Raw genomic sequence first — 13,244 nt, 5'->3', positions numbered from 1 at the left:
CATGTGGAAATGGTTCACACTTCCTGAAGATGCGTTAAGCCTCAGACCTGGTACTAGATGCATTATGTCATTTAATCTTATCACTGGTTCTGTTAGTTCCTTTTAGCATGTATAATTAACAGAGAGAAAACTGAGGCCAGAGAAGGTTAGTTACTTACTTAAGGTCGCACAGCTGACACATTTCAGAGTTAGCACTCAAGCTCAAGCCATTGACTCCAGAGCCCTTGCAACCAGAAATACTTTATACATTCTTCTCTTCAGGACATTTTCTTCCTCAGTGGAGGGATGATTTGAACCATCAACCCATATGGCTCTATAACAAGTGGTTTTTTCTAGGGTTAGTTGGGATGAAGTCTAGGACAAACATGTAAAATAAGTAGGCTATGAAAGAATAAAAAGTCTACAAATAATAAATGCTGGAGAGGCTGTGGAGAAAAGGGAACTCTCATACACTGTTGGTGGGAATGTAAATTGGTGCAGCCACTATGGAGGACAGCAGGGAGGATCCCTAAAAAGCTAAAAACAGACTTACCATAATGATCTAGCAATCCTACTCCTGGGCATATATCTAGAAAAGATGAAAACTCTAATTCGAAAAGCTACATGAACCCCAACGTTCACAGCAACACTATTTACAATGGCCAAGACATGGAAGCAACCCAAGTGTCCATTAACAGAGGATTGGATAAAGAAGATGTGGGGTGTGTGTGTGTGGTGAAATATTACTCAGCCATAAAAAAGAATGAAATGTTGCCTTTTTCAGCAACATGGATGGACCTAGAGATTATCATACTAAGTGAAGTAAGTCAGACAAAGAAAAGCAAAAATTGTATGATATCACTTATACATGGAATCTGAAAAATAACACAAATAAGTCCATATACAAAACAGAAAGATTCACAGATATAGAAAACAAACTTGTGGTTAACAAAGCGGAAAGGGAGGGGAGGATAAATTAGGAGTATGGGACTAACAGATACACATTACTATATATAAAATAGATAAGCAACAAGGATTTACTGTATAACACAGGGAAAAATATTCAATATCTTATAATAACCTATACTGGGAAATAATCTGGGAAAAATATACATCTGAATCACTTTGCTGTACATCTGAAACTGAAACAATATAATCAACTACATTTCAATTAAAATATAAATAAATAAAATTAAAAAAAAAAGAATGCTAGGTAGGTGTTTTTGTCTACGTCTCCAATAAGAGAGTTAGGTGACTGCCTTTTTTGACTTTTGACTGCTTAGGTGAGAAGTGGGGAGAATGTGTAATAATTCATATCAACAAATATGTGTTTAGCGTCACCAGCAGGAACAAGGGTGGCATCTGGTATTTCACACCTTGTCTTCAGGAAGGCCCGTTTGACTTGATTTTCCTCTCTGCCTTGGAGAGGCGTGAAGTTGCTAAGCCACTATGGGAAACGGAACTTGTGCTGGGATTGCTTTTCTAGATCTGACACTGCCCTAGACTCCCTGGTTCTTCACGTTTGTTGAGTCCTCCTCCTACCAGCACCTAGGATGTGTTATAACAATGAACTGTAAAACGGTGTCACTGGGTGTGTCGTGACCATCCACCAGCGTCTACTTGGCTGGCACATTCACAGGGGAGGGGAACTACTGTGTGTAGCCACTGTGTCTCTGTAATGATGTGGCTCTGGAATTACTTCCTGACTCTCTCTGGCAGAATCATGGAGAGGGTTAGGGTTACCATGTTGAACAGGACAGTACGACCACAGTATCAAAGCATCATCAAAACCCCGTTGACTCTTGGTACAGAAGCAAAATTTAAATGCTAAAATTATGAACTCTACCTGGGGCCTACGCTCTTGAAAGAACCCCTACATTTTGACATGTGTGTTTAAGTTAAAAACAATCAAAATAAATTATTATACAGTTCTTCTGAATTTTTTTTCTTTTGGGGTAAACTGAAAACCACTGATCTGTCTTTCTTTTTATAGATTTGCTTCTGAGAATGCCATATAAATGGAATCTTACAGCACGTAACCACTTGAGACCAGCTTTTTTCAATTAGCACAATTCCTTGATGATTCATCCAACTTGTGTGTGCATCAATACTTCCTTTCTTTCTATTGCTGAGTAGTATTCCATGGTATCAATGTGTCATCATCATTAAATTCTTAAAAATTCATTATATTCTTTAACTGAAGTTTAATTCATATACCATAAAATTAAGCACTTTACCTTAGTCTTGCAAAAAAAAAAAAGAAGAAATGGGTCATGTGAAAATCCTCACTCCATAAAAAAGATAACCTTTAAGCTGGAAACAGATTTTTGGACACGGCATGTTTCTCTTTCTCCAGTAGATTGTTTCTATTTTTGGAGATTTGTTCGGTACAGTTCCCTTTCCATCTGCTTGTACTCATGTTATTAACAAATGTTCACTCCTTTTAATTGATTTCAGATTGGCTCTCCAACAGTCTGCATTGTCTGTATTCTTGAATTATTTTTGTGCATGTAACACCTGTATATTGCACAAAACACAAAAAACACAGAATAGTATACCAAGGTTAAGTCTCTCTCACCCTCTGATTCCCAATAACTCAGTCCCCTCTCAGGAGCTAACAATTTCCTCAATTTTTTTAGGCATCATTAGAGAGCTATTCTATGCATTTAAAAATATACACATATATCAATGTATTAAAAGGTATGTATATAAACACATGTAGAAGTATACAAATGTATGTATATTTACATATAAGATATAAATAGATGCATATAAAATCAATACATATACTTGCATACACACATACATTTTCTCCACATAACGAATGGGGGCATATTCTGCCCAATGTTCTATACTTTGCCTTATTCTCTTAACTGACCTTCTCTTGGGTTTCCTTCTAGAATAGTACATTTAAAGCTGTGATAAGTTCATTTTACTCTATTGTATATCATAATTTACTTAAGCATCCCATTACGGATGGTCTACTATTCTGTTTCCAAAGTTTGCTCATACAATGAATATACCATGTTATTCGTATCATTTCACACAAATGGAAGCATCTTCATAGGATAATTTCTTAGAATGGAATTTCTGGATCAAGCGATAATTGCATTTCTGCTTTTGAAAGGTTTGGCCAAATTATCCTTCAGGGAAGTCATATCAATTTACATCCTATTAGCGATGAATCACTGTGTTTCTACATTATTTACATTTAGTAATTAATTATTTTAACATTGTTTCAGATATTAATGAATATTCAATTATCAATATCAGAACATTAGTATTAATAGTTTCTCAATCTTTCTTTATTTTCATGACTTTAACATTTTTGAAGTGTCTAGGCCAGTTATTCTGAAGACTGTCCTTCAATCTGGGCTTATCTTTTCCTTAAAACAAAGAACCAACTGCAAAGTACTCAAAGCAAAATACAGGAAAAACTTTCCAGGAATAAAAAAAAAAATAAGTAAAATAAATTTTAAAAATACAGTTAGTAAGAATACGTACCATTTGTGGGGAGCAGAGAAAGAGGTAAGGGATATTAAGAGCACAAACTTCCTGTCACAAAATGAGTCACAGGGATGAAATGAACATTGTGGGGAATACAGTCAATAATTACATAGTATCTTTGTATGATGACAGAAGGTAACTAGACTTATGGTGATCATTTTGAAAATGTATACAAATATCGAATCACTACGTTATGCACCAGGAAATAAAATAGTGTTGCAGGTCAATTTCACTTCAAATAGAAAAAAACTTATAGAAAAAGAGATCAGATTTGTGGTTACCAGAGGCGTGAAGTGGCGGGAGAAGGAACTGGATGAAGGCAGTCAAAAGGTATAAACTTCCAGTTATACGGTAAGTAAGCACTAGGGATGCAATGTACAACATGATAAATATAATTAACCCTCATACATGAAGGTTGTTAAGACAGTAACAAGGAAAATTTTTTTCTCTTTCTTTAATTTTGTTTCTATATGAGATGATGGATATTCACCAGACTTGTGGTAATCATTTCATGGTGTATGTAACTCAAATCGTTATGCTGTATACCTTACACGTATATAGTACTGTATGTCAATTATATCTCAGTAAAACTGTAAGAAAAAAGAATACCTGCCATTTTTTGTTTGTTTGACTACTTAGCATTTTTCGAACACTTCATACGTGCCAGATACTGAGTTAAGCACTTTGCCTGGTGGAAATAGCTAACACTTCCTGGACACTGAATTTGTGCCAAGTGAAGTGCAAAGTGCTTTACATGCATGGCCTCGTGTATTCCTCACCATAATCCTTCAACATTCTCCATATTATGCATAGGTGAACTGTGGTATGGAGAGGCAGAATTGTTTGCCTCAGGTCACAGGATTTGTTCTCTGCCTCTTCCTCTTTCCTTCCCTTCTCTTCCTTTCAAGTGACAAAAGTTGTACATGCTCACTGAAACAATCCAGAAGGGGGGAAAGTAAAAGTGGAGTGCCCACCCTACACCGTAACCTCTATTAACAACTGGGTGTGTTTATTTCCAGACTGTTTTCTACTAGAACCAAGATTTTGAATCCCACCTTTTTGACTCCAAAGCCCTTATTTCTAATGAATAGTCAATGCTGTCTTCTACATGCAAATAGCAAATTGTATAATTATATATATTATAGCAAATAAATTGGCTCTTAAAACTCTTACCAACCGGATTCTTGTTGACAATCAGGAAAAATTGAAACACATTAAGTACCATCTCTCTGATACAAAGAGCCTTTTTATCCACAGCATAGAGAAGACTAAATTAATTAATTCATTAAAACAAAAAAAGATTTTTATAAAGGACACTCTGAAGGTACTTTTTGTGAATCCACTATTTAGCCAAGTGTTGACTATAAAAACAGAAATTACAAGGCACGAGTCCAAAGAGGAGGAACAAAAGCAGCTGAAACCAAAAGCAGTCCTGTCGTGCAACAGCTAGTCTAGTTGAAGGTTTGCTGTAGAGGGAGCCTGGAGAATTCTTGTAGCTGCAGGTAATCTAATGTTAGATTACCTGTATAGTAATGAATGTGCAGGATCCTGGTGAGGTTATAACGGTGACCACTGTCTCGGGCATATTCCCTCCTACCTAGGAACAAGAAGAACAGCAAATCATCAGTGGCAATGGCACTGGGAAATAAGAACTCATTTCCTCACGTCATAGAATGATCCAATTGAAAAAATTATCCTTGCATGTTGGGGGAGGCCTCATTCTTCATAATCAGGGAAACTGCTCAGTGAGGAGGACCCAGCCGTTTCACTGGGTTAAGATTTCCTCTGCCTTCTCTCTGCTTACACATGGCAAATAGATTCCACCAGGGCTCAGACTATAGGCTTGTTGGTTAATATTTTACTTAGAAAAATTTCATCTTTTATTTCCCTTTCTTGTATTGTCCTTGTCCCATGTTGGTGTCAAGGTAATTACATCTTCATAAAATAAAGTTTACGGCTTTTCCTCCTCTCCTCTTTCTCCTAAAAACTCTGGATTATTGTTTCTTTAAAGGCTTGTTAAAATCGTCTGTACCTTCTCTTTTTGTAAGGGGAGAGAGGAGGGTTGGGAGAGTTGTCCTGACTACTCTCCATTTCTTTACTGGGTATTGTTTAATTGGGTTATTTTTCAGCAATTTTGTTAGTTTTGTTTTCTAAAAAACAATACACTTTAAAGTTTTCAAACTTATTGGCAAAAAGTTTTTTACACTTTTCATTTATAATTTAAAAAATCTTTGTTATTTCTCTAGTTATGCCCTGTTTGGCTCATCTCTTTGTCTATTTCTCTCTTGTATTTTCATTCTCTGTTGAGTTTTTCTGTCAGTATTTTAAGAAATCTATTTCATAAGGCCTTTCAAAGAACTAGCTTTTGATACTGGCCATTTTTGCTGATTTGTTCTTTTTGGGATTTATTCTTTCTTGCTGAGTAGAATATTGAATGCTTAACTGACCTATTTTTAATATTTTTATGTAAATACATTTTTATAATGCTACTTCAGCTGCAGGCTGGCAATAGAAGGTTTCCTGGGTTTGAATCTTGGCTCTGCCTCTTACTAGCTATGTGATCTTGGGCAAGTTATTTCACAGTTCTGTGCTTCAGCTTCCCCTTCTTTTTTTCATTTAAAACAAATTTTTTTTGAGGGGGAGGTAATTAGGTTTATTTATTAATTTAATTTTAGAGGAGGTACTAGGAACTGAACCCAGGACCTCGTGCATGCTAAGAATGTGTTCTACCACTTGAGCTATATATACCCTTTCCCCCTCAGTTCCCTTTTCTTGTTGTTCAAATCAATTATTCTTTATCCCTATTAATGTTTTAAATGCTTGACCCATGATTATCCAATAGAGATATGTTAAATTCTCCCAATGTGAGACTTACTGTATAGCACAGGGAGCTATGTTCAATTTCTTATAATGAGCTTATCTTATAATGGAAGATAATCTGAAAAAAATATGCATATATATATATAGAACTGAATCACTTTGCTGTATACCTGAAACTAACATTGTAAATTGACTACACTTTAATAAAAAAAAAAGAATTAAATAAATAAAGTACTGGAAAAAAACAACAAAAATTCTCCCAGTTTGAGTATTAATGTATTTCAAAGCTGGTTTTTTTTGGGGGGGGGAGGTGCAGTGGGTGGTACCTACAAGTACATGATGATTCTATCCTCCTGGAAGACTGTTCTTTATCATAATGTTATATCCCTCTTTATTGTTAATAATGTTTTTTGCCTTAAATCATATTTTTGCAAATGTTAATACTTACATCAGATTTCTTTTGTTTAGAATAGATGTTGACAGGGTTATATTTTTCTATGTCTTCATTTTTAAAAACACCCAGCTAGTGAATGGCAAAGCCAGTGTTATTCCTAGATCCCTTATCCTCAGTCCAGTGTCCTTTCCCGGACCATGACACATCCTAGGTTTACCTTCTATGATTCGGCTCAAATCACTCCTTACTATAAGGCTTCTCCCAACAACTCAGCCTAGAGTGACTGCTTCCTCCTCTAAATGAATGCTCAATGCCTACAGTACTTAGTCCTTAAAGTGTGCTCTCCTGGCATTATATGTACATCTATCCTGGAATTTCCTTGAAAGCTACTATAAGGGATGTTAACCAAAATTTCAGAAATAGAGACCTGATTGAAATAAAAAGGTGCTAATTTGGGGCTCATTAGGACTGCAACCCGGGAGGCACAGATCCAAGAAGCACTTAAATTGTGTTCTGCTGGATTACAAAGTGGGGGAGAATTATAAAGGCAAAAACTGAAAGTTACGGTTAGTGACATGAGTGGTTTATCAAGAATTATAATTGGAGCTGGCAGGAAGTAAGGTTACTTGTTAAGTAAGGACTGTTTGGGGTCCGAAAGGGTTGCATAGTTACAAGAGGAGCCTTTAAGACCATAAGGTTGCAGCTGGCAAGTGTTGTTCTGAATACTGCTGGTAGTGTCCTTGGGTCTGGTACGGTTCAAAGAAAGGTCAAGTTCTCATTGGTGCAGAGACATGTCTCAGATCAGATCCTTAATGTTGGCCTGATTCCATTTTTGTATGCCTGAACTGTGGTTAATCCATTATAATTTTATTTTGTCACCAAGATTATCTCTCTTCTGCTGATGACTCCAGAATTACTTTACTAAGGAGGCTTAAAGATGCAATCTGGTTGGGAAGAGAGTGTCTTGCAGCTGAATTTACATAACAGGCACACTGTTTTTATTTGCAGTGATTGGGGAGTGGGGGCTACAGAGTTTGGGAGGGGGTTAGCTATAGCCCCACATGCCATTCTTTTAGCCACCACTATTCTCTACTGTCCTGCCTATGATAGTGATGGTTTCCAACAAATCTAGCTGCTCTTCAAAATCATCGTGGGAGTGAGATTGTTTTTAAATACTTATTTTCATATCCTCTTCCAGAGCTACTGAGCTAGAATCTCTTGGGTGGAGTCTGAGAACTTGGTGTTTAAGAGTCTCCACTGGGAAATTCAAGTTGAAGGTATCTGAGCACATTCTTGGCAAGGAGTAACTTTTTGTAAATAAAGGGTGTGCATCAAGTCTGGAAACATAAGCAAACACATAATAAATCTGTTAATTGATATTATATATTAAACACACAATAAAAGGGATATTTCTATTTCTCAACTCTTATTGCTACTATAAGTTAATTAAACCAGGAGGTCATTAGACTGAGGTGGCTTTAATATCTTAGTTGCCTATGTCAGCAAACCAAAACCCAAGCCTGAAATGCCTCAAGGTGAATAAATCAAAACCTAAGGACAACCCATCACAAACAGCCAATTAGGTTTTCTCAAATAAGGCAATCGCTTACGCTATAGCCAATCAAATCATTTCCTTGCTTCATTTCTGCCTTTTCTCTATCAAAGACTTTCCCTGAGCCCCTAACCACTTCTGGCTGACTCCAGTTGATTTTTGCTCAAATAAACTCTTTAAGGTTTTAACATGCCTCGCTTTATCTTTTAACACTACAGACAGCTTACTGTAAAATCTGCACTAGTGAAATTAGTAAGCATTTATATTCTGTTACTCTCGGTGAAGGACACAAAAGAGGAATGTGATAATAACAAAAATAAGAATGGCTAACATCTATTGAGCACCTAATACATGTCAGGCACTTTACTAAATGCTTTACATGCATTGTCTCATTTATTCTTTACCAGACTTCTACTGCATGGAGACCATAATCAGGATCAACTTATCCACTATGCTCACTATGTTCAGTGCCTAGGGTCCATGATACTTTTAGGGGTCCATGAACATGTTATAGCTTCTTTTAGAATCAGAAGGGAAAACAAAGGAAGATGCTCTTCCCAGGATGTTAGTCTTCATACTCACACAGCCATAAAATATAATTTTCTTTTTACAAAAATTTTTTTATTCTTTAAGTGTAGTCAATTTACAATGCTAGCTTCAAGGTGTACAGCAAAGCAATTCAGCTTATAATTTTTTTAATGGAGTAAGTGTCTCATGAGGGCAAAAGTGCCTTAGGCCTTAGAAAGTCATGATGCAGCCCTCACTATAAACATTCCCACTTAACAGATAAAGAAACTGAGGCTCAATCAAGTTAAGAAATAAAACATGCCACATAGCTAGGAAATGGCAGAGGTAATTTTTGGATGTAGGTCTGGGGGTCTCCACCAATGCCCCCTTTGACCCTTTTAACCACCATACTATACATTATACAACATTGTGTAGCGAGAAGCTCAGACCAAGTTGGGGAAACAAAATACTTCAAAAGAATATGATTAACTACCTAAATTCCAGATTATGTAGGACCTGAGGCTTTTACAACTTGGAAGATCTTCTTTAAGGAAAAAATACACAATTACAAATAAAAATGAGGTATACAGTCTTGGAGTGGGCTGTCCAAGTAAGGCGGTCCTCAAATGTAAGCCTCGTTAGCTTCATGGTACACCCATCTTACCTAAATGTCCTTGGGCCTATAGAAGGCCAGAGAAGGAACGAATCAGTGTCAGCCAGAAATATCAGCAAACTTTTTAAGGAGGTAATGGGGCTCTGTAGTGTGGCTCTGACTGGGCACCGTGAGTGTAAAGGTGGGGGTGGGGGGAGGCATAAGCACCATCTGGTCAGGGGAGGGTAGAGAACTCCACCCGCCTCAGACCCACAGCAGAGGGGAACCCTGGGTTTGCTGAGGACGGCAGTGCCTATTTGAAATACCAGGACGGAAAGGCTGCTGGGAATCTTGTGTGCTCCTGGGTCTTTTGTCATTACACAAGGAAAGGAATTACATGGATGAGGAATCTGGTGCCATGGGCAGGACTCTCGGTGGGGGGAGAGGTGGAAAGAAGCAAAGAGATCTAATTAAAGACAAGTCTAGGTGTGTTTTAATGAGCACCTGATAAATTATGGGTGGCAGAGAGGAGGGAGGAGTAAAACAGGAAGAGAGTAAGAATGAAAAAGGATCAATCAAGTAGATGTGAGGAATGGAGGGGAGTAGGAGAGAGACGTGAGTTTTATGTTCTGAGCCTGGCTAATTGAAGGAATAGCTGTGGGACTGCCAGAAATGTAGGGGTTCATTAGGTTTGGTTCTAGAGAAGTTAAACCCAATAACGACAAAAAATCGCCCCACTGAAGGAGGCTGAGTCCCTGGGACAGGGAGGTCTCCTTAACAGAGCCTGACTAGGTTCTGCTGGCACTGTTAGCCTTCACAGTCTTTTCCACATACCAGCTCCCCACCGGATCAACACATTCCTTCTCGATTATGTTAACGGCATTAAGGATCTTGCAGTCAGGTCTTGCTCTTCTAGCTAAGAAGCATTTTGCTTTTAACATGGTTTTTGTTGAACACTATTATGAGATTAGCTATAATTTAACTGTCAGAGTTTCAGCCTATCCTGCTGCCTCTCTCAAGGAGAGTGGTCAAGAGGACTAGTCACAAGGAAAACAGAAAGAAGAGAATGGATCTGAGAGGGAACCAGAGAACTATAAGACATAGGGACTTGGAATTAGAAAGAAAGTAGAGTCTTTTGAGGATTCAAAATATATTAACTGCATACTTGTCACACATTAGGCTCTGTGCTTGAAACAAAAGCCACCACTATGAAAGAAATGCTGTCCCTGCCTTGAAGGTATCTGAGTTTTCAAGGATGGATGACAGGGTCAGGCAGAGGATTAAGAACAGCAGATTCTAGAGGGTGGGGAGCAGGATGATGCATTTAGCTTTAGCCATGCTAAATTTGATGTTCTGAAAATGTCAAGTATGTCCAATACACAACTGTAAGCATGGGAATGGAGTTCAGGAGAGAAGGCAGGACAAGAGAAAGATATAAATTTCAAAGTATAATAACCAGCATCAAGTTAATGCCTAAGGCAGGCCTGGGGGATGAAAGTAGTGTTTCCAAGGCCAATCGCGTAGTATCAGCAGAGGTTTTTAACAGAGCTACAGATGCTTTGAAAATTGAGGAATTATACAGAATTCGTGAAAGAAAGGAAAGGTGTTAAAACAAATAGAGTGGTTTCAATAAAACAAACAAAGAAACGAACAAACAAACCCAAACAGAGTGGTGAATACAGCACAAACAAGCAAGCAAGTTAGCCAAACTTGGAGGAGGGTCCACTCCCCATCTTGCTTTTTGAGATACAAATTTCCCTGTAAGTTAATACTTTACCTACATCTTCAAAATGTTGATATGTGGTTTGTGTTGTTCCTCATTTTTCTAAATATTAGCCCATGAATTATTCAGATGTAACTGCTAAATATATGGGATTATATTGGTCATGATATAGATAGATACAGATAACACATATATGGATTTGACTGGAGAGGAATTTAATACAGAGAACTGATTCTGTGGGGGCCACAGACTGAGAAGCAAATTGGGGACACTGAGGCAATCAGAGATGAGCACTTCTAGGTCTTCAGGAACAATAGGAGGAGGTGGCTTTAACTTAGCTTAAAGCTGGACCCATCTGAAGTGAGTCAGAGCCAAAGTGGGGAGGGCCCAACAGAAGCTGGGAGCCAAGGGAGGCAATCCACAGGAAGAGGGAAGCATCCTGCCTTTCCCCTGTCTGCTTCCTAATCTAAGGCCCATGCTGCCAGCATCTCCCATTGTCAGAGCCCACCTGGATGCCAGAGCCAAATGGAGCCTGGGAATTGTGGTTCCCTTTTACAAAGGGGAGCGTAAAGGGAAAAACAGTCCAGAGGAGGTGACTATGTCTTTGTTACTTATTTGTAAGTTTATTATACTGTGATCAAAGACTGTAGCCTATTTGACGGTAATTATTTGGTATTTACTGAAACTCACTTTGTGGTCCAGGACATAGGTTTTGTAAATGTTCCAAGTGCTGTTGTAAAGAATGTGGATTCCTTGTCTTGCAAGTGGGCAGAGCTCCACACACATCCATCAGACTTGGTATATCAGTTGTGTTGTCCACACAATAAAGATACATCTTGATCCAGACAACTATTTTTGATGTCATGAAGTCAGTTTTTGAAAGAAATTTGTTAAAAAAAATCTCTCCTGATGATTGCGGATTTATCAAATTCACATGCTAGCTGAATGAAAAATAATCTACAAGGAACATGAAAGGAAATAGCTGGAAGGCTGGTTCACTGGTCCAGGTGAGAAACGATGGTAGCCTGGCCCAAGATGGGAAGGATGTAGAGAGAAAGGGAGAAAGGAAGTTAATGCTGATTCCTAGGTTTCTGGCTTGGGTAACTGGACGTGTGGTGGTATGGTCCACACCTATGGACAGCCACTGACCAGGGTTTTTCCATGAGCAAATTACATAAACTCTCTGGACTCAGTTTTCTTACTTATAAAAATGGATATAATGATAGATTCTATTTCATAGGTTATTGTGATGGTGAAAAAAGTTAATATACATAAAGTACTTAGGACCATAGCTAAATAACTCTTCTACATAAGCTTTTATTATTACCAATTAGGATATAGCTAAAGGAGTTAAGATTTGGGTTTGAGGTGGGAAATCAAGATTTCCTACTGACACTCATTATGTCTGAGTTGTTCTGTTAAATTATTTTTCAATAAAGAGGGGCTGAGTGATCTCAGCAAATAGTGCTTAGGGAACAAACAGGATGGAAGCGGAGAAAAGGCCACTGGAAGGTCAAAGGCAACTTACAAGAGGTGACAGAATCAAGGGAAGATTTTCCTAAGGAAGGGAGAGTGGATCATGGTTTCAGGAGAGAAGAAGGAGCCACTTCAGAGGGACAGGGAGTAACGGCACGACTGCCCACATGTACTTTCTGTATATTTTTATTTCTCAGTGTTGCAGGGTGCTATTGTCTGGCTTGGTTGTGGTGAGGAAGCCAGTCATCCCCAAAAGGCTGCAGAAGAGCAGAACTCTGGAAAAAAATGACTGCAATGAACAGAGCAACACTAACTTACTTTGTGTGTGATTTATCAGATGATCAGGAAATAGATTACCTGAGTGACAGCTTGTTGAGAAGCCTGTATTTAACTTTTGGTGCAACAGGAAGAAGTGAATAATACGATGACGAAGATTCAGGAGCACGTAAGTTTCTAGCTTCGAGCTACTGTGTGGAATGAAAGTGGAAATTATGAATTCCACAGTATGCACTGCCTTGCCAGGTTTTAGTGGGAGATTATGCATGACCACATCTCTCCCACAAGTTTGCACAGGCTTAGGAATTTTCTCATTAAGGTTGTTATACAATCTGCATTTTAGCAAGGACACACAAATGAGTGGAAAGAATATTCCCAGGCATATTAATATTGGTTTATAATTATGTGTCCCCCTTTA

At 38.1% G+C, this 13,244-nt stretch overlaps 1 long non-coding RNA gene across 6 annotated transcripts in view; it reads right to left on the bottom strand.

The window, feature by feature from the left end:
* Positions 1-2,301: 2,301 nt before the first annotated feature.
* The window catches only part of LOC107033822 (uncharacterized), a 51,080-nt gene continuing 40,137 nt past the window's right edge, over positions 2,302-13,244 (bottom strand). For 2 of the 6 annotated variants that reach the window (XR_012072517.1, XR_012072513.1), the window contains one exon: positions 3,261-5,083. This is a non-coding gene — a long non-coding RNA (uncharacterized lncRNA). Of the gene's footprint in view, positions 2,497-3,260; positions 5,084-13,244 lie in introns of those variants that run through there. The other 4 variants (XR_012072515.1, XR_012072514.1, XR_004190146.2 and 1 more) reach the window with 4 other exon arrangements.

The sequence above is a fragment of the Vicugna pacos genome, chromosome 5 (genome assembly GCF_048564905.1).
Source record: "Vicugna pacos chromosome 5, VicPac4, whole genome shotgun sequence".
Lineage (NCBI taxonomy): Eukaryota > Metazoa > Chordata > Mammalia > Artiodactyla > Camelidae > Vicugna > Vicugna pacos.
Note: the sequence above shows the minus strand (reverse complement) of the source record. Positions and strands in the feature narration are given on the sequence as shown.